The following is a 19,907-nucleotide window of genomic DNA, read 5'->3' as shown; positions in this document are numbered from 1 at the left end:
GAAGAACTGCCGAAGTTTCTCCGGGATTAATTGAAATATCTCATAGGCAGGTGCACACTTATAATGCTTGTACAGTGACTGTTGAACATACATAAATTTTGCCTATAAAGTTTGTGAACGCGAGCGACTGTAGCTGCAAACGGAACTCACGTTAAATTATCTTTGAGAAGGCCAATAATATGATATATCGACTTGTGGAGTATTCAAATGGATTGATTATGTGTGACTTAGAACGGATAGGCATTAACTGATTATTTGAAAATAAACTCAAACATTAGTGAAATTCACTGTTAGAACTGTTCTCGTTTCAAGAGATCCTTTCATGATAATATATGACATTTAAAACGTGGAATTTATTCCTGATGGTGTTAGTTAAGGTACGAAATTATTGATAATATTGTTAATTGCAACACAACTTACGAATGTGAGCTGTTACTCTTCAGCGTGCTGCTGAATTGTAACAAATTATAATAGTAAAAAGGGGTGGGAAGCGTAAAGACCGTTCGCAAAGTAGTAGGATGCAGCACAGAAACCAGTTGCTTTTTATTGTATTCATTCACGACGCTACCCTGATACCTATACCGCCCGTCCTAAAAGTTCAAGAGATCGATTTGATTCCCAGCGGATCAGTGACGTCAGCGCAGTAATTACAATGGGCGCTTGAACGAACAACTGTACACAAAACAAACGTACATTCGACCTGTCAGTTGTAAGCAGGGAGTGTTAAGTAGTGGATGTGCGGCGCTAGTTTGTCATCATTGTTGTATCACAAATGACAAAGGAGCAACATATCTAAATAGAATGTGCAAGACATCCTCCAGAATGCTTAAGGAAAGGGAGAAGAGGGTGCAAAATTTGTCCCGCATTCCCGAACAAAAACAAAGACGCGTGAACGCCTGCCGCGACTTGATTGAAATGCAAAACATGGACAATTCTTTTTGAAAAAAAAAATTGTTACGGGCGACGACACTTAGTGTTATCAATACCAACGTACCACAAAACGGTTAAGTTAAGAAACTTAAATGAGTAGTTAAGCTTTGACTCCGTACCCGACATTCAAGACATTGTGGCCCGCGAGTTGAACAGTATCTCAAAGGGTGACTTGACGGACAGTTCTGTGCATTGTATTCACGTGGGTGGGTGGGGGTGGGGGGGGGTGGCGGGGGTGGGGGGGGGAGAGACTATTCTCATAGAAGACCTGGAGCTTTAAAACCAGCATCTTAACTTTTCTATTAATCCAGTCTCGTTACTTTTCGGACTGACGGGTTATGTGTTTAAGGTTATGGAGCGTCATACATGTTCTAATATTTAGGTTGAATCAACAATCAAGATTGCAATAACATTAGTTTATTATGACAGGTTTCGGCTTATGTTAAAGCCATCCTCAGATTTTTTTGGGCCCCGTATGGCTGATGCTGGCGGCTTCTCGGTTTTTCACGTGATACCACGATCGTACACTGACGATCTCGACTGTTGATTTAACCAAGTATAGCACTAGGTCACTAGGTTGCCGCGCTCCACGGACGATGTTGTCTAAATTCAAGTTCTAATAGATATATTATACTTGATAACGACCACAGTATCATAATTGGCCAGTGGTTAGAAAGAAAGGGAGGAAGGAAATGTAAGGTTTCAACGCCCCGTCGTCGACGGTGTAAACAAGTCACAGGACCAACCCGATTTGGGTAAGTAAATCGTCTGTGCCCTTCTCTGAGGAACTATCGCAGCATTTACCTTAACTGATTTAGAAAAACGACAAAAAAGAGGAAAAAGCTCAGATTGGCTGCATTATTGCCGAGACAGAGAGCCTGTGCGGTACGTTTAGAATATCTGGCATAAGTAAAAACGGAATTTGGAGTATATTTGCATACAATATAGATTATTGTGTGTTCTGCGAGACAGGCTGTCTAAAATTATTGACTTATAGAGTGATCGCGTTTAGTGCTCCTCTGTGGTATTCACTTCTTTTATTGTTAATGTTGTAACTCCACAAAGAAATCGCTGAACGTGGTGCTGTTGGCTTCCACAATCCCCACCAGAATTCTCGTTTCTCTCTGTTGTCTTTTAACGGCAGAAAAGACACTAGTGACGTTAAAGTACTATGAACTTAAAAACTTGATATGCACGGACTGAAGTCGCGCATTTCGTTTTCAAAAAATGGCTCTGAGCACTATGGGACTTAACATCTACGGTCATCAGTCCCCTAGAACTTAGAACTACTTAAACCTAACTAACCTAAGGACATCACACATATTCATGCCCGAGGCAGGATTCGAACCAGCGACCGTAGCGGTCACGCGGTTCGAGACTGAAGCGTCTAGAACTGCACAGCCACACAGGCTGGCATTTCGTTTTCAATCAGGTGTACGGCGACTTTTGGCACACGGTGTATCAAAGTGAAACAGTATTTGTACAAACTGCATAATTTACAAGGGAGTTTTGTTATAAAAATAAGCTCCGGTCAATGACTGCCCTGTCAAGAACCGAGAAAGGAACCGGAGCGAATATTTGCTGTTTGTTTCGCAACGCCAACTTCACTCCGGACGACGTCGATAATGGGCCTCACTGCAGCTCTCCCGCGAAGAATGACCCCAGGAAAACTTTCACCGCGTAATCCATCGTATGCAGGCGCAAATGGAGGCCGTAATAAAACAGCATACGTAACGGCCCTTTGGGCAACGCCTGCTGCAGTTCCAGGTGCTGATGATAGCATCATAAATGTTTAACCATCTCCGATGACAATGCAGTCGGCGCAACGTTGTACTCCGGATGATTTTCGTATTCCATCACGATTAATTTCCAGATACGATACATTATGCATGAGAACTGTGAACATGCAGGCGAGCTGCGTATTTCTTGTCAATGTATGTGTGCCTCGTATGTTCAACGACTGTCTTATCTATAGAAACTCTATGAGTCACAAGACACATTACTGTGTAACATACTTGGCACGGCTTTCATAGATGAAAGTTTATAGCACAGAGGTTCTGGAGATTTCTTCTGTAGATGGCTGTCCATTCGAAACAACCAAGAACCTGCCAAATCTTTCTTTATTTGGTCCTTCCCTGACTATTCACTAGTAAGTCAATATCACCCTGACGAAATTGGTGACAGAGCAATATTTTCACAGTAGTCTCATAATATAATGCAGTTTCCCAAAAAACAAGAAGCCTAGTCCGTCTACAAGGACAGCCTGTCTAAGTATCAACACACGTTATGTATTTCCTAAGGCATTGTCATGAAGTCCGCCAATACTCTACGCTGGAGCTTCTTCATGTTGAACCATGTGCATGATATTGAGAAGAGCATTCATTCTGAGTCTGTATATTCGAACATCCATTGGTCTGGTATACACGGATACAGGTTTTATGCTATCGATTTAGAGTTTCTGATGTAGTTTCTCGAATATAAGAATTCGATAAAATATTAATTTATTCAGACAAGAAATGGAAATTTATTTTGATTTTGATTACTGACACTCAGACTCGAACTCAGTTTACTACAGGCATAAAAATTCGAGCAACAAACATCCAATGTCTGGAAAAGAGGTGATGCCGTTCCGCCCTGGATGTGGTTCTGGAAGGTACCGACAGAGATGTGGAGCCATACCGACTTCAGTGTCGTGGCAAGCTGCGCTAAGTTTCTCGGGTGAGGATTCATGGTGCGAAAAGGCCGATGGAGGTGGTCCCAACAGTTTCCGAATGGGTTTAAATGCGGCGAGTTTGGTAGCCACTCATCCTGGTGTTCTTCAAACCACGGAGGTATACTGAGAGCTGCGTGACACCTCTCGTTGTCCTGCTGGTGGATGCCATCGCGCCGAGGAGAGACACAACTACATATAGCGGTGGACATGATCCCCAAGGATCATGTCTAGGTCTAAAATCTTTACTTTGAGATCTTTTCACTCTGTACACGTTCGAGGCCATCTGTCCGATGGAGCATAAAATGTGATTCATGTGAAAATGTCACCTGTCACTACTCAGCTGACGTCCACTTGCGGTGTTGGCGTGCAGATTCCAGACTTCATTGCCGATGAACAGCAGGCAGCATGGTTGCATGAACAAGGCGCCTACTGCGGAGGCCCACACACAGCAACGTTCGCTGAACGGTCGTTGAGGAGACACTGTTGGTAGCCCCTTGGTTCACCAGGGCGGTCGGTTGTTCAACTGTTGCTCGTCTATTCGCCCGTACATATCTCTGCAGACGTCGTTCACGCCTGCCATCCATGGCCTATGGTCTACGACAGATGGTTGGGCGCTGTGTTTGGGTAGCATCATCTTGTTATGCACTGTAGACTTTAACCACACAAGCACGTGAACAGTTTACAAACTCTGGCCTTTTGGAAATGCATCCACCCCTGACCCGAAAGCCAATGATCATGCCCTGCTTTTACGCCTTACGACTACGACTACATTATTTTCCGCATCCCCCCGCTACGCTTCATACAGGGTGTTACAAAAAGGTACGGCCAAATTTTCAGGAAACATTCCTCATACACAAATAAAGAAAATATGTTTTGTGGACATGTGTCCGGAATCGCTTAATTTCCATGTTAGAGCTCATTTTAGTTTCGTCAGTATGTACTGTAATTCCTCGATTCACCGCCAGTTGGCCCAATTGAAGGAAGGTAATGTGGACTTCGGTGCTTGTGTTGACATGCGACTCATTGCTCTACAGTACTAGCATCAAGCACATCAGTACGTAGCATCAACAGGTTAGTGTTCGTCACGAACGTGGTTTTGCAGTCAGTGCAATGTTTACACATGCGGAGTTGGCAGATGCCCATTTGATGTATGGATTAGCACGAGGCAATAGCCGTGGTGCGGTACGTTTGTATCGAGACAGATTTCCAGAACGAAGGTGTCCCGACAGGAAGACGTTCGAAGCAATTGATCGGCGTCTTAGGGAGCACGGAACATTCCAGCCTATGACTCGCGACTGGAGAAGACCTAGAACGACGAGGACACCTGCAATGGACGAGGCAATTCTTCGTGCAGTTGACGATAACCCTAATGTCAGCGTGAGAGAAGTTACTGCTGTACAAGGTAACGTTGACCACGTCACTGTATGGAGAGTGCTACGGGAGAACCAGTTGTTTCCGTACCATGTACAGCGTGTGCAGGCACTATCAGCAGCTGATTGGCCTCCACGGGTACACTTCTGCGAATGGTTCGTCCAACAATGTGTCGATCCTCATTTCAGTGCAAATGTTCTCTTTACGGATGACGCATCATTCCAACGTGATCAAATTGTAAATTTTCACAATCAACATGTGTGGGTTGACGAGAATCCCCACGGAATTGTGCAATCACGTCATCAACACAGATTTTCTGTGAACGTTTGGGCAGGCATTGTTGGTGATGTCTTGATTGGGCCCCATGTTCTTCCACCTACGCTCAATGGAGCACGCTATCATGATTTCATACGGGATACTCTACCTGTGCTGCTAGAACATGTGCCTTTACAAGTACGACACAAAATGTGGTTCATGCACGATGGAGCTCCTGCACATGTCAGTCGAAGTGTTCGTACGCTTCTCAACAACAGATTCGGTGACCGATGGACTGGTAGAGGTGGGCCAATTCCATGGCCTCCACACTCTCCTGACCTCAACCCTCTTGACTTTCATTTATGGGGGCATTTCAAAGCCCTTGTCTACGCAACCCCGGTACCAAATGTAGAGACTCTTCGTGCTCGAATTGTGGACGGCTGTGATACAATACGCCATTCTCCAGGGCTGCATCAGCGCATCAGGGATTCCATGCGACGGAGGGTGGACGCATGTATCCTCGCTAACGGAGGACATTTTGAACATTTCCTGTAACTAAGTGTTTGAAGTCACGCTGGTACGTTCTGTTGCTGTGTGTTTCCATTCCATGATTAATGTGATTTGAAGAGAAGTAATAAAATGAGCTCTAACGTGGAAAGTAAGCGTTTCCGGACACGTGTCCACATAACATATTTTCTTTCTTTGTGTGTGAGGAATGTTTCCTGAAAGTTTGGCCGTACCTTTTTGCAACACCCTGTATATCGTACACTGCTAGTCCTGCCACCAGCCGTGGTTATTTCGCCTTGACGTCAAACACTGGCGGTGATCACATTAATGTGACTTGACCCTGTATGAGAAGGCTGTGCTCCTAAGCTGAAATTGTTGGATCTACAAGAGTCTAACTCTGAGTGAATATGAAACAAGAAACAAAGGAACATTCCTCATTTTTATGAATATTCGAAATGAAAACAATATTACGTCTAGCTTTTGCATAGCTGTATCCAGATTTCAAGTTCTCCCTGCACCTGGTCTCAGTACACATACACGCTTGTCATAAGCGAACAACTATCTCAAGTTGATGACCGCCTATATTCATGCGTCTGTATACCTGTATCATTCTACATTCCTTTGTAGTGGAGTATGATAATCGCTAGAGTCATGTGTTACACACTGATAATGGAAAGTGTTACACAATGTAGCACCAGTCCGATATTTATCAAACTTCATGAGGGTGTTCGTCATATGACGGGTGTTCAATGGTTAAACCTCCATTATAATTAGAACTGATCTAACATCCATCGTAAACATCAGTTTCAGCTCGTATTCGTTGTGACATGGAAACAAACAGTGTCTCATTGAATTTCTTGCCCTACCTGAAACACTTGCTATGTCCATTCATGAGGTCAGAGTATACAGTTTGCCATCGCATCCCGGATATGTTCTGTGTGTCAAATCAGAGGACCAGGCATGCCAGTCAAGGATCCGTACACTCCTCAAACCGTTTGTCGTGTGAACTGTAGTGTGGTGTTTTGCACAATCCTAATGGAATATGCCGTTTGATACCCTTGTCCAGAGGGATATGGCAACAGAGCGTGCCACATACTTCAACAGTTACGAAATCTGTTGCCATATCCAGTAGCTCTCCACACCATAATTCCTGGCGTGCAGAATCGATCCTTCCTGTGACCTCTTACACGTCGTCTGCAGACTCGTTGGCGTCGGTATGAGAACCACAAATAGAACGCAGACTAATCGCCAAATACCACATAATGCCATTCAATGTCCCAGCTGACAGAGTCTCTGATGGCTGTGACACTGTATCAGCGGTAAATGACGCATGGCAACTCGAGATCTCAGTCCAGATTCCAGTAATATGTTCCTGATGGTTCGTGGTGACACTCTGCGTGTAACTTCTGCCCGGATTTCAGCTTTTGTCACCTGTCTATTCTTCGTAATCGTTTATTTTCCACAGTATTAATGAATCCTGTAAAGGCCTTGCCTTATTTGCTACCGATTTCGACGTTAAACTCTTCAGGCCCCTCCATGATAAACCGACTAACCACGTGGGTAACCGGTTAACCGCCATGATGCACCTTGATGGATGGCGCAATAAATTTTAAAGCGATAACGAATTGCTTCCTGCTCATGGTATCGGAAGCGCCAGCATATCAGCTGATCTCTCCCGACATCGAGAGAAATGTAGGTAAATATATGTCTCGATAACCGAGGACAGGTTTGACCCCATATCTCCAAAATGTCGGACCAGTGCCTTACTCACGGTGACACGCCACTCGGTTGCTACGTGGAAGCACGCTGAGCAGTGCAGCAAATACACGAGATGCTGCAGTGGCCTACGATCACGTAAAGTTATTGTAAATAACTTGTATTTAACTTGATACACTGAGATAGTTTGAAGGTAGCAGGGATAAAACAGAGGAAAAGAAGGGTTAACTACAACTTTGCAGGAAACAGACTGCAGTTATAACAGTGTCGAAGGAGATGAAAGTCAGGCAGTAGGATTGTAGACTATCATCGATGTTATTAGATCTGTACATTGTGCAAATAGGAAAGGAAACCAAATACAAATTTGGAGAGGGAATTAGAGTTCAAGGAACAGAAATAAAAACTTTAACGTTTGCCGATGATATTGTAATTATGTCAGGGGCAGCAAACGACTAGGAAGATGAGCTGAACAGAGTGGATAAAATAGAGAGAAACAAAAGTGAAATAGGGGTAATGGAGAGAAGGCGAATTGAATCAGAAGATGCTGAGGAAACTAGGTTAGGAAAGGAGACACAAGAAGTGATAGATGAGTTTTGATATTTTGACAGCTAAATAACTGAGAGGATGTAAAGAGGATGTATAATATGCAGACGCAATAGTAAGAAAAGCCTTTCTGAAAAAGATACTTATTTCCTACATAATGTTGTTAAAAACTCTTTGATGTGTGGCCTTGTACGCAAGTGAGACGTAGACGATGCACAGTAAGGTGAGAAGAGAATAGGTACAATATTTCCCGATGTAGCGGTACAGAAGAAGGTTGATGATTAGATAGAAAGATTGATTAACTAATGAAATACCGAATCGAATGAGAAAAAAATAAATTTATGGCACAATCTGAATAAAATATAGGATCGGTTAATAGGGGTCACATCCTGAGGCATTATGAAATACTTAGAATTTATTATTTATTTTGCCATCTAGGTTGCAAATTTATTTATATGGTATGACTAATCCTGTTCAATATTAGATTACCTTCAGATATATATAGCTGCTAAAGTAACTCATCATATCCATATGCAACTAAACATCAGAATACCGTCATGATGGAATAATCACCCTGATAATAGAGGAAGGTGGTGAACAAGGATGGTCTGTAGAGTCAGACCAAGAATTGACTACAGTAAGCAAGTTCAAGTGGGTGTAGGTTGCAGTAATTATAGAGAGATGAAGAGACTTGTACTCTAGCATGTAGAGCTGCATAAAACCAAGTCTTTCAACTGAAGACTACAACAGCATGTCTTTCCAGCATCGTTAGCTGCCCGTACCAAGACCGATTAAAGATAGCCGGAGTTCCGCCAGGTGTTTGACTAAAGGTTTTGAGACTATTACCCGTGTCTCTCAATTAGAGTTGTAAAACTACCGTAGACTACCATAGGTAAATATAGACTACGGTAGTTTTCCTAACGGCCTTGGTCAGTTACGGTCGTACTCGCTTTGCCTCTACGTTGAGCCGCGTGGAGTGGCCGCGCGGTTTGAGGCGCTGTGGCACGGACTGCGAGGCCCCTCCTGCCAGAGGTTTGGGTCCTCCCTCGAGCATGGGCGTGTGTGCTGTTCTTAGCATAAGTTAGATTAACTAGTGTGAAAGTCTAGGTATCGGTGACCTCAACAGTTTGGTCTCTTAGGAATTCACACATTTTTTTTTGTTTTTTTTTGGTTAAGTGCGTTGCATACCTTGGGTGTTACCTCAAAACGATCGCTTTCTTTACGTATGCCATAAGTGTTTTACAAAATTCCCCTAAAAGCCGGAGATGGTGATCTGTCTACAAACTGAGTGAAGATATGTAAAGCGCTGGGTAAGCTAAGAAACTTTCTTTTTGTTTTACATAGTTATCCTCCCATCTGTTACTGAAGAATAAACAATATTAACAGCAAAACTGAAATTGTCAACGTTTAATTTAGGTCTTATTCAGGAATTGTTGACTTTGAACGTGAAATAGAGGTATGTTATAAAAACAAAGAAAACAATTCAGATTTGTCATATAGTCCTAGGAAGCGCAATTTCCTCAACAAAAATGAAATATAAAAAAACCACAAAACAAAAATATATCCAAACAATGCTTGAATACTTCCTCCAACTTAGGTAAAACATGTCTGTTATTCATAAACAATTTTCACGTTCATCTACATCTACGTGATTACTCTGCTATTCACAATAAAGTGCTTGGCAGTGGGTTCAATGAACCACCTTCATGCTGTCTCTCTACCGTTCTACTCTCGAACGGCACGCGGGAAAAACGAGCACTCAAATTTTTCTGTGCGAGCCCTGATTTCTCTTATTTTATCGTGATGATCATTTCTCCCTATGTAGGTGGGTGCCAACAGAATGTTTTCGCAATCGGAGGAGAAAACTGGTGATTGAAATTTCGTGAGAAGATCCCGTCGCAACGAAAAACGCCTTTGTTTTAATGATTGCCACTCCAATTCACGTATCATGTCTGTGAAACTATCTCCCCTATTTCGCGGTAATACAAAACGAGCTGCCCTTCTTTGTACTTTTTCGATGTCATCCGTTAATCTCACCTGATGCGGATCCCACACCGTACAGCAATACTCCAGAATAGGGCGGACAAGCGTGGTGTAAGCAGTCTCTTTAGTATCAGTGATAACAGGAAACTCTTGCCCTTGATCATGATGAAGAACCTTCTATTGAGTACAAACAAACAATTATCACATATTTTTTAATGTTTGTGCATGTAAACTGAACTTGCATCAGAAGTCATTGCTTTGGTTACTTAAAAGCGTGGAAGTTGCGTAATCAACTAATTTTTATTACTTATAAAATGCAAATCATATTCTGCAAGCATATAAAATACGCAATGAACTAACACTGAATGATGTGCCGTTCTAATTATGTGCTAAACAACAAACGAAACATTAAGAAAACCGATTAGAAGTTGTCAGTGTCCAGTTTCTCTTTTACTCATTCGTTTGTTTCTTTTACTACCCAATTCTACCATTACTACTGGTAATCCTACCATTTACTATCTCTTTTATGTAGTGTACCAAGAACACCGAACTGTAGTTTTGATAGAGCGCAACTGTGCCCCCACATATTAACGCTTGCGTTGTTCACCGGCGGGAGCTGCGCTCACCAGCGGACGCCCGGCGTCGCTCAGTGGCCAGCGTGGCCCACAAAGGTCCTGCCATACCGCGCGGGTAGCGGCAGACTGCTGCAAAAAGCCCGAAGCCCGCACACAGCACACTCCACTTTCTGTGCGGTGCACGCCCGCCCAGTTTACGTGCTGTAGATCATATACGTGATGCAATCTCGGGTTTCTGCAAGCAGTCTGCGACTTTTTCTGCACATTGAACTCCTGCTGACCAGTTATGCTTGCGTGAGTCGAGGACAAAGACGACGAAAATCAGTGAAGGATCGGTGTTCTGTTACATACTGCATGGACTGTGACATCGGACGAGTTTATACGTGATATTGTCAGGTCCGTATTCTCAGGAGTCTTCAGCATGATTTAAAATCGAACCCCTAGACTGAGGAAATCAGAAACAATAAGAAAACGAAGCAAAAGTTATATCTGGTAGAAATCACAAGTCATTATTGGCAGGACACTTAGAAAATGTAACAGACCTACTAAGGAGACTGTCTACACTACGCTTGTCCGTCCTCTTTTAGAATACTGCTGCGCGGTGTAGGGTCCTTACCAGATAGGACTGACGGAGAACATCGAAAAAGTTCAAAGAAAGGCAGCACATTTTGTATTATCGCGAAATATGGGAGAGAGTGTCACAGAAATGATACAGGATTTGGGCTGGAGATAATTAAAAGAAAGGCGTTTTTCGTTGCGTCGGAATCTTCTCACGAAATTCCAATCACCAACTTTCTCCTCCGAATGCGAAAATATTTTGTTGACACCGACCTACATAGGGAGGAACTACCACAACGATAAAATAAGGGAAATCAGAGCTCGTACGGAAAGATATAGGTGTTCATTCTTTCCGCGCGCTATACGAGATTGGAATAATAGAGAATGGTTAAGGTCGTTCGATGAACCCTCTGTCAGGCACTTGAATGTGATTTGCAGAGTGTCCATGCAGATGTAGAATCAATAACCTAGAGAAAAACTGTGCAACCATGTGAAGATTAAGTAACCAATTACATAGAGAAAAATGTGTGGTCATTTGAAGAATTTTAAAAAATTTGTTTAGTCCAAGAGATCAATCAGAAGAAAGTTATTAATGAAAATGACCAAATTCCGAGAGCGGTGCTAAATAGATTGTATGACACGTTGTCATGAAGTGTAATTATCACCTTAAAAAATAAAATTGGGTTTCTGTTTGTTTGCGGGTATAGTCGATGACAGATTTTGAGAGATCCTTCGCCTTATTGTTATGCCCAGCTGCACAGCTTTACTCTCAGGCAGCACAAAATGCTACGAAACCAAGTGCTATCAATATATTGTCTACAGGCGTGAAGTCGAAAAACTGTTCGACCATTGCCAGATTGTTTTAGATAATGTGAGAGACTATACTTCTGTTGATTAATTTACCTCTTATGTACCAACTGTGTGCAAAAAAACTACCGAAAGAACGCTATTTAGCATACATTGTACTAATACAAATGAATTACAGCTTATCATGATAACGCTACGAACAAGTATGTTTGAATTAAATAAAATATCCCCGAGTACCATGAGTTAGCAGTATAATACCCACGTTCGGCTTCGAAAGGCTCAGTGTCTACGTTCAGTCCATAGTCATACTGAAGTAGCATTACAGGAAGGACTATTAGAATATTAAGCAGTTTACGGCGCGATTTTTTAAAAATCGCGACGTGAACTGTTTAATAATTTAAAAATAATAAAACTGGTTCTGTTCTGGATCCCACTGATGATGCCTTAGAACAAGAAAAGACGAAACGCATCTGAGATAAATAAATTAAGTGGCAGCAGGAACAGGTTCTTTTATTTACAAAACAAATACCACGCATATAATTGTACAGACGCTCCTCGACCGTCAGATGAGTATTTAGATGCAGATACATACCATAGTTCGTCCCTTCGCGAGAACACAGCGAGGCTGCGAGCCCCGGGAAAATGAACGGGGTCACAACATTCCTAGGAAGTCAAGGCAACCGTTCGAGAGAAGCGGAGCTCGGGGTTCGATTCCCTGTCTGATCACAAGTTTTCAAGTGCAGTTGTTGAGTTTCAGTGCCCAAAGCAACTAAATCATACAAATTTCCCTTTACTTGCTGCCCGCATTATCTGGGGTTAATACACATTGAAAGAGACTGAAACTCAGTTAAAAAAAAAGATCTATACTAATAAGCCTTGAGAAAAAAGGAACTGATCCACCCTGTTTTAGAAGACAGAACAATATGTACATAAATGCTGCATCATTCTTAAATTCGAAAGATTAATTTTTTTTCAGAATTGAAAACAGAATCAAGGGATGAGATCCCATAACACCAAGGCTACAGGAAATTTTCAGATACTTTAACTGCGAGAACACAGTAGAAGGACGTGTTTTTTCCCGTTATTCAGTTAATTCAACCTTTACAAGAAGCAGACTCTTTAATCTTAAAAGAAAAAAAAACACAATTTCAGGCACTATTTCCACGCCTCTCTATTTCCTGCTGTCCTCAGCCACCTGAAGCGTGAGACTCTTTATCCCAGCGATCGGGCGGTCATCCTGGGGGTCTTTGTCTTTCTCGTGGACTCTGCTCTAGTGCTGCCTTTGTCCGCCTTCTGTCGTTTCTCCCTGAGATATGTCCTGCCCACTTTCATTTTAGAGCCTTTACTGTTTCCCTAGTACTGTTTCCATACTAAAATCGGTGGTAATACATACGAAACGAAATAAACTGATTTTCTTCTTAATCTTACGAAAATACCTTTGACAACAGAAAGTAAAAAAGGAACCGTCAAAAAAGAACAAAAAGAAAACATAAACATCGGCAAAGTTAGGTCGGTAGACCAATGGACAATGTAGAACTTTTAATCATTATCGCCGGCCGCGGTGGCCGAGCGGTTCTAGGCGTTTCAGTCCGGAACTACGCGGCTGCTACGGTCGCAGGTTCGAATCTTGCCTCGGGCATGGGTGTGTGGATGTCTTTAGGTTAGTTAGGTTTAAGTAGTTCTAAGCTCTAGGGGACTGATGACCTCAGATGTTAAGTCCCATAGTGCTCAGAGCCATTTGAACCATTTTTTTAAAAGTCCCAAAGTGCTTAGAGCCACTTAATCATTATCCAAAGACGATGCTTCCCAAAGCCCCTCCCGCGGGGGAGTATACCTCCCGGAATGTGTGGGTGTTTATAACTCACCCGTCTGCCTGCTCTAATGTAAACTGCTCGTGTCTCTGGTACTTCCTGCAGGCTTGTTTGTTGAAGCGAGGAAGACTCTGAGGTCGGGTGACTAAGCCAGCTACTGGTTTGATTTGAGGAAGTTACAGTGGATAATCAGGTTTTGTGTAGGTATATAGGGGCGTGTGGTGTCAGCAAATGCACTGGCGGAAAAAATTCCAACACCAAGAAATAATTAGCGTAATGAAATTTCGGGAATATATTTGTCTATGTAACATGTGTAAATGATTAACGTCTAAAGTTCAGAAGTTAATATAAGTGCGAGAAAAGCCATTGCAAATGTGAAATGCTGGCACGTTAATAACTAATCGCCAGAATGTTCAATGCAAGCATACAGATGCGCATGTACTGTGTTGCACAGGTGCTGGATATCAGTTTGTGGGAAGGAGTTCCACTCCTGATCCACTTGGTCAGTCAATACAGGGACGGTTAATGATCATTGCGGAAGACGCTGGAGTTTTCAACCGATGATGTCCCATATATGCTCGACTGAAGACAGATCACCTGTGAGCGCCTGTTATAACCTATGGTCGAGCAGGCCAAGGCAACATGTCGACCGTCTGTAGAGCATGTTGGGTTACAATAGCGGCATGTGGGCGAGCGTTATCTTGTTAGGAAACACTCCACGGAATGCTGTTCATGAATGGCAGCACAACACATCACATCACCAGACTGACGTACAAATGTGCAGACAGTGTGCATGCAAAAACCACGAGAGTGCCCCTGCTGTCATCCTAAATCTTACCCAGACCATAACTCCAGGTGTAGGTTCAGTGTATGTAGACCACAGACAGGTTTGGCCGGCCGCTGTGGCCGAGCGATTTTAGGCGCTTCAGTCCGGAACCGCGCTGCTGCTACAGTCGCAGGTTCGAATCCTGCCTCGGGCATGGATGTGTGTGATGTCCAGGTTAGTTAGGTTTAAGTATTTCTAAGTTCTAAGGGACTGATGACCATAGATAAGTCCCATAGTGCTCAGAGCCATTTGAACCATTTGACAGCCAAGGGACTCACCGAAATCAAGTACCCCAATGGTGAGATGCAAGGAGACTCATCAATTTCAAGCATCCCGCAGGAAACAGAAAACTATTACTTCCACGTCGTTGTTCCTGGATCAGGTGAAAGATAATTTCTAATCAGACACTGAAACGGCTAATCAGATTGTATTGTACAATCAAATTTCGAACGTAAATATCAACCGTTAGTACACAAAGGTTTACATTTACAATGTAGAAGCAAACACGTTGGTTCTCAAATGGTTCAAATGGCTCTAAGCACTATGGGACTTGACATCTGAAGTCATCAGTCCCCTAGACCTTAGAACTACTTAAACCTAACTAACCTAACGACAGCACACACATCCATGCCCGAGGCAGGATTCGAACCTGCGACCGCAGCAGCCGTGTAGTTACGGACTGAAGCGCCTAGAACTGCTCGGCCACATCGGACGGCACGTCGGTTCTAAATTGCAAAAACAGGCACGACTGATATTTGCCGATTACAACACAATCTACCACAACTGGAAAACAATGGTTTGTGTAAACCGTAAGTATTTTTTGGCGTAGAATCCGAATATAATCCGAATATGCAATAAAAAGGGAAGTTCCCATCAAAATCGACCCAGCCAGTTGCAGCACACACAAATGTCGCCTTTACCAATATCAACTTTTCATCAGACCACTTTTTTCGTACGATGTGTCGTTTTTCGAGATATTATTTGTCTTAACTTAAGACAAACACCCTGTATGTATCTGAAGACTGAAGGAGATCTAATTTGGCGTAACACATTGTGAACGCATTGCAAGATCAGTTCTACAAATACCACTATTAAAAAGAGTCATTGCCTTAAAACGAGCAATGTAGTCACACCTGCAGTATTTCACCGGCCTTTGTGACCGAGCGGTTCTAGGCGCTTCAGTCTGGTACCGCGCGACCGCTACGGTCGCAGGTTCGAATCCTGCCTCGGGCATGGATGTGTGTGATGTCCTTAGGTTAGTTAGGTTTAAGTAGTTCTAAGTTCTAGGGGACTGATGAGCTCAGATGTTAAGTTCCATAGTGCTCAGAGCCATTTGAACCATTTGATTTTGCAGTATTTCATCCAAACAATAAGAATGATGGAAACTGGAGAAGAGAACTCGAACGGCAACACAAATCCGCAGTTGGTCAGTAGACAAGTAGTACTGGCTCATTAAATCGCAGTAGGTATCTCAGCGTTACTTCTCCGCTGAAGACGTGGGTGACGCCATGTTCAATGTTGGTGTAACAATAGAGATGAAAAACTGTTTGATTCAAGAACAGTATTTTCTACAGTTATGCGAGAGACAAACGCAAGGAAGGGAGGGAAGTTCGACAAGCCGTCGCGACAGATGAAACGTATTAGAAAGCAAGTGATGAACTAGCACGACCAGACATGTCCACATCGTGACGTGTCCGAGGGATTTCACCTACGTTCGGGGTCAACGAGAAGAAAGCCAGCGCCTGCCCTCAGTAGGTCACACACACACACACACACACACACACACACACACACACACACGTAGGTGTCGCTGCCACCTCTTCTAGGATTCGTTCCGGTTCACAGAGGTTGTTAACCGCCCCAGCGTCTGCACGAAAAAGTCGCTCACACCTTACAACGCCTCTGCGCTGCAGTTAAGCCTCTCAGCCGTACACGCGAGCTACAGCAAAAGTTCATCAGGAGAACCGGGAAATGCGAAAGGGGAAACGGAAGTTGTCATGGACTCTCCCTGTAGTTCCTGAGCGAGATAAGCGACACTAGACAATACACTCAACCACATTTTAACGTCGTGAGAAAAGTTTCATTCAAATATCAAACCTCAAGGAATATGATTTTATAAAAACGGAAATGCTCTTCAGTTGAAACAGCCCCTTTAATAAAAGATAGTAGAAGTACGATCTTATTCCCAAATCCGCAGAGTTGATGGCCAGTTTTCCTCAACGTCCCTGTCTGAGAAGTAACCAATGCACATGAAATGACCAGTTTTTTGTTTTAGACTAATCAAATGAGAGACTGACCCTAACGACAGTCTTAACGAAATATCGAACACAATAACTCGCAAAAGGAGGTCTTAAGTCAAGAAGGTGCAGTATTCGTTACAGGTAAAACTATTCACGTTTCACAAAGGTATGAAATGGGATTTAAATAATCTGTAACCACCTAAATTATGTGAACTATTGCGTAAGATTCAGTCACTGAGCGATATGGCGGCAAGCTTGAACGGTATAATATATTCGTCTCTTCTTTGATCTTAAAGGACAACATTCGTTGTACGATAGCTAGCTAACAGAATCAACTTCGACAAGTTGTCTTGATACTCACTCGAAAGAAATAGAGAATGTACACTTAAGTACTTGCAAATTAAAATGAATTGAACATTTGGTTAGAAATAGGGATTTTTTTTTGTTTTTTTTTTTTGTTTGGGGTTTAAGGGTGCTCAACTACTGAGGTCATTAGCGCCCAGTCACAATTGTTAGAGCACACAGAATCTAGTAAAACTCAAGGGGGGGGGGGGGGGACACCAGAAAGTTCTTACAAAGATGCAGATAAAATAAGTGAAGGAGTTAGATGTCTTTGGACAAGCCAGTCAAAGTAATGAAACGAAGAACACGAGCAGCTGCTCGAGCGTCATCAGCTAAAATATCCTGTAAAGTAGATGGCAGAGACAGGACAACACGAGATTGACTAAAACGGGGACACGACAATAAAACATGGTGCACTGTTAATGCATGACCACAAGGGCACTGCGGGGCTTGGTCACCGGAGAGCAGGTAGTGGTGGCTAAACCGGCAATGCCCAATCCGCAACCTGGTTAGAAGGACCTCTTATCGCCGAGATGGTCGGGAGGAGGTTGTCCAAGCAGTTGGGAACGGTTTTACTGCCCGGAGCTTGTTTCCTTGAAGTGATGACCAAGTATCCCACCACAAAGACACAAGCCTCCTACAAACAACCCCACTAATGTCAGATGACGGGACACAATGGGAGGCTGGCCGAGGCAGGAGGACTGCAGCCTTGGCTGCAGCATCAGCAGCCTCATTCCCAGGCACTAATACATGGCCGGGAACCCACAGAAAGCTGACAGGAGAGCCATCAGCAGCAGAAGGATGGAGGGACTGCTGGATCCGTTGCACCAAGGGATGAACCGGATATGGAGCTCCAAGACTCTGAAGAGCACTGAGTGAATCAGAGCAGAGTACATACGATGGGTGGCGGTGGCGACGGGCATACTGAACGGCCTGATGGAGACCAAAAAGCTCGGCCGTAAAGCTGGAACACTGGTCGAGGAGCCGGTATTGAAAGGTGCCGGCCCCGACGACAAAGGCACAGCCGACACCATTGTCAGTTTTGGAGCCATCAGTGTAAATAAAGGTGTGACTGGCAAGTCACGCACGAAGTTCGACAAACCGTGAGCAACACACTGCAGCCTGAGTACCCTCCTCTGGGAGCGAGCTGAGGTCGAGATAAATATGAACCGGAGCCTGGAGCCACGGTAGTGTCGGGCTCTCACCCTCTCTGAAGGTGGTAGGGAAGGCAAAATCCAATTGTCGAAGTAGGCGACGAAAGCGGACTCCAGGGGGCAGCAGGGCAGACACATACAACCCATACTGACGGTCGAGAGAATCGGCGAAGAAGGACTGATAAGAGGGGTGGTCGGGCATTGACAACAGCCGGCAGGCATACCGACAAAGCAGTACGTCGCGCCGGTAGGTCAATGGTAATTCGGCAGCTTCAGCATAAAGACTCTCGACGGGGCTAGTGTAGAATGCTCCGGTCGAAAGACGTAACCCCCAGTGGTGGATGGAGTTGAGACGGCGTAAGAGGGATGGCCGAGCAGACGAGTAGACGAGGCTCCCATAATCCAGCTTTGATCGGACTATGGACTGATACAAGCGAAGCAGGACGGTGCGATCCGCTCCCCAAGATGAACCACTAAGAACTCTGAGGACATTAAGGGAATGTGTACAACGGGCAGCCAAATAAGAGATGTGCGGAGACCAACAAAGTTTCCTGTCCAGTGTGAGCCCTAGAAACTTAGTTGTTTCCACGAATGGGAGAACAACGGGACCGAGATACAAGGATGGCGGAAGGAACGCTTTATATCGCCAAAAGTTGATGCAAACTGTCTTCTCTTCAGAGAACCAGAAGCCATTTGCCACACTCCATGAGTATAGGCTGTCTAGACAACGATGAAGGCAGCGCTCCAGGAGGCATGTTCTCTGGGCACTGCAGTAGATCACGAAGTCATCGACAAAAAGAGAGCCTGAGACATTAGGTGGAATGCAATCCATAATTGGATTGATCGCTATGGCAAAAAGGGCTACGCTCAAGACGGAGCCCTGAGGCACTCCGTTCTCCTGGAGGAAGACGTCAGACAATACTGAACCCACACGTACCCTAAACTTGCGATCTGTTAAAAAGGAATCAATAGAAAGGGGCAGGCGACCACGTAGACCCCACCTGTGCATAGTGCGGAGGATACCTCCTCTCCAACAGGTATCATAAGCCTTCTCCAAATCGAAGAACACGGCTACCGTTTGGCGCTTTCGCAAAAAGTTGTTCATGATGAATGTCGACAAGGTCACAAGGTGGTCAACAGCGGAGCGGCGGCGACGAAAGCCGCATTGAACATTGGTAAGTAGCCGTCGAGATTCAAGAATCCAAACTAACCGAGCGTTAACCATGCGCTCCATCACCTGACAGACACAGCTTGTAAGAGAAATGGGGCGGTAACTAGAAGGAAGGTGTCTATCCTTCCCGGGTTTGGGTATAGGAACAACGACGGCGTCACGCCAACGCATGGGGACTTGACCTTCGGTCCAGACGCGATTGTAGGTATGAAGAAGGAAGCTTTTGCCTGCCAGAGAAAGGTGGGCCAGCATCTGAACGTGAATGGCATCTGGCCCCGGAGCAGAGGACTGGGACAGTGCAAGTGCACGTTCGAGTTCCCGCATAGTAAAGGGGGCATTATAATTTTCCAGATTCAGCGAGTGGAAGGAAGGTCCCCGAGCCTCTTCTGCCCGTTTCCTGGGAAG

The sequence above is a fragment of the Schistocerca piceifrons genome, chromosome 1 (assembly GCF_021461385.2).
Source record: "Schistocerca piceifrons isolate TAMUIC-IGC-003096 chromosome 1, iqSchPice1.1, whole genome shotgun sequence".
Classification (NCBI taxonomy): Eukaryota; Metazoa; Arthropoda; class Insecta; order Orthoptera; family Acrididae; genus Schistocerca; species Schistocerca piceifrons.
Note: the sequence above shows the minus strand (reverse complement) of the source record.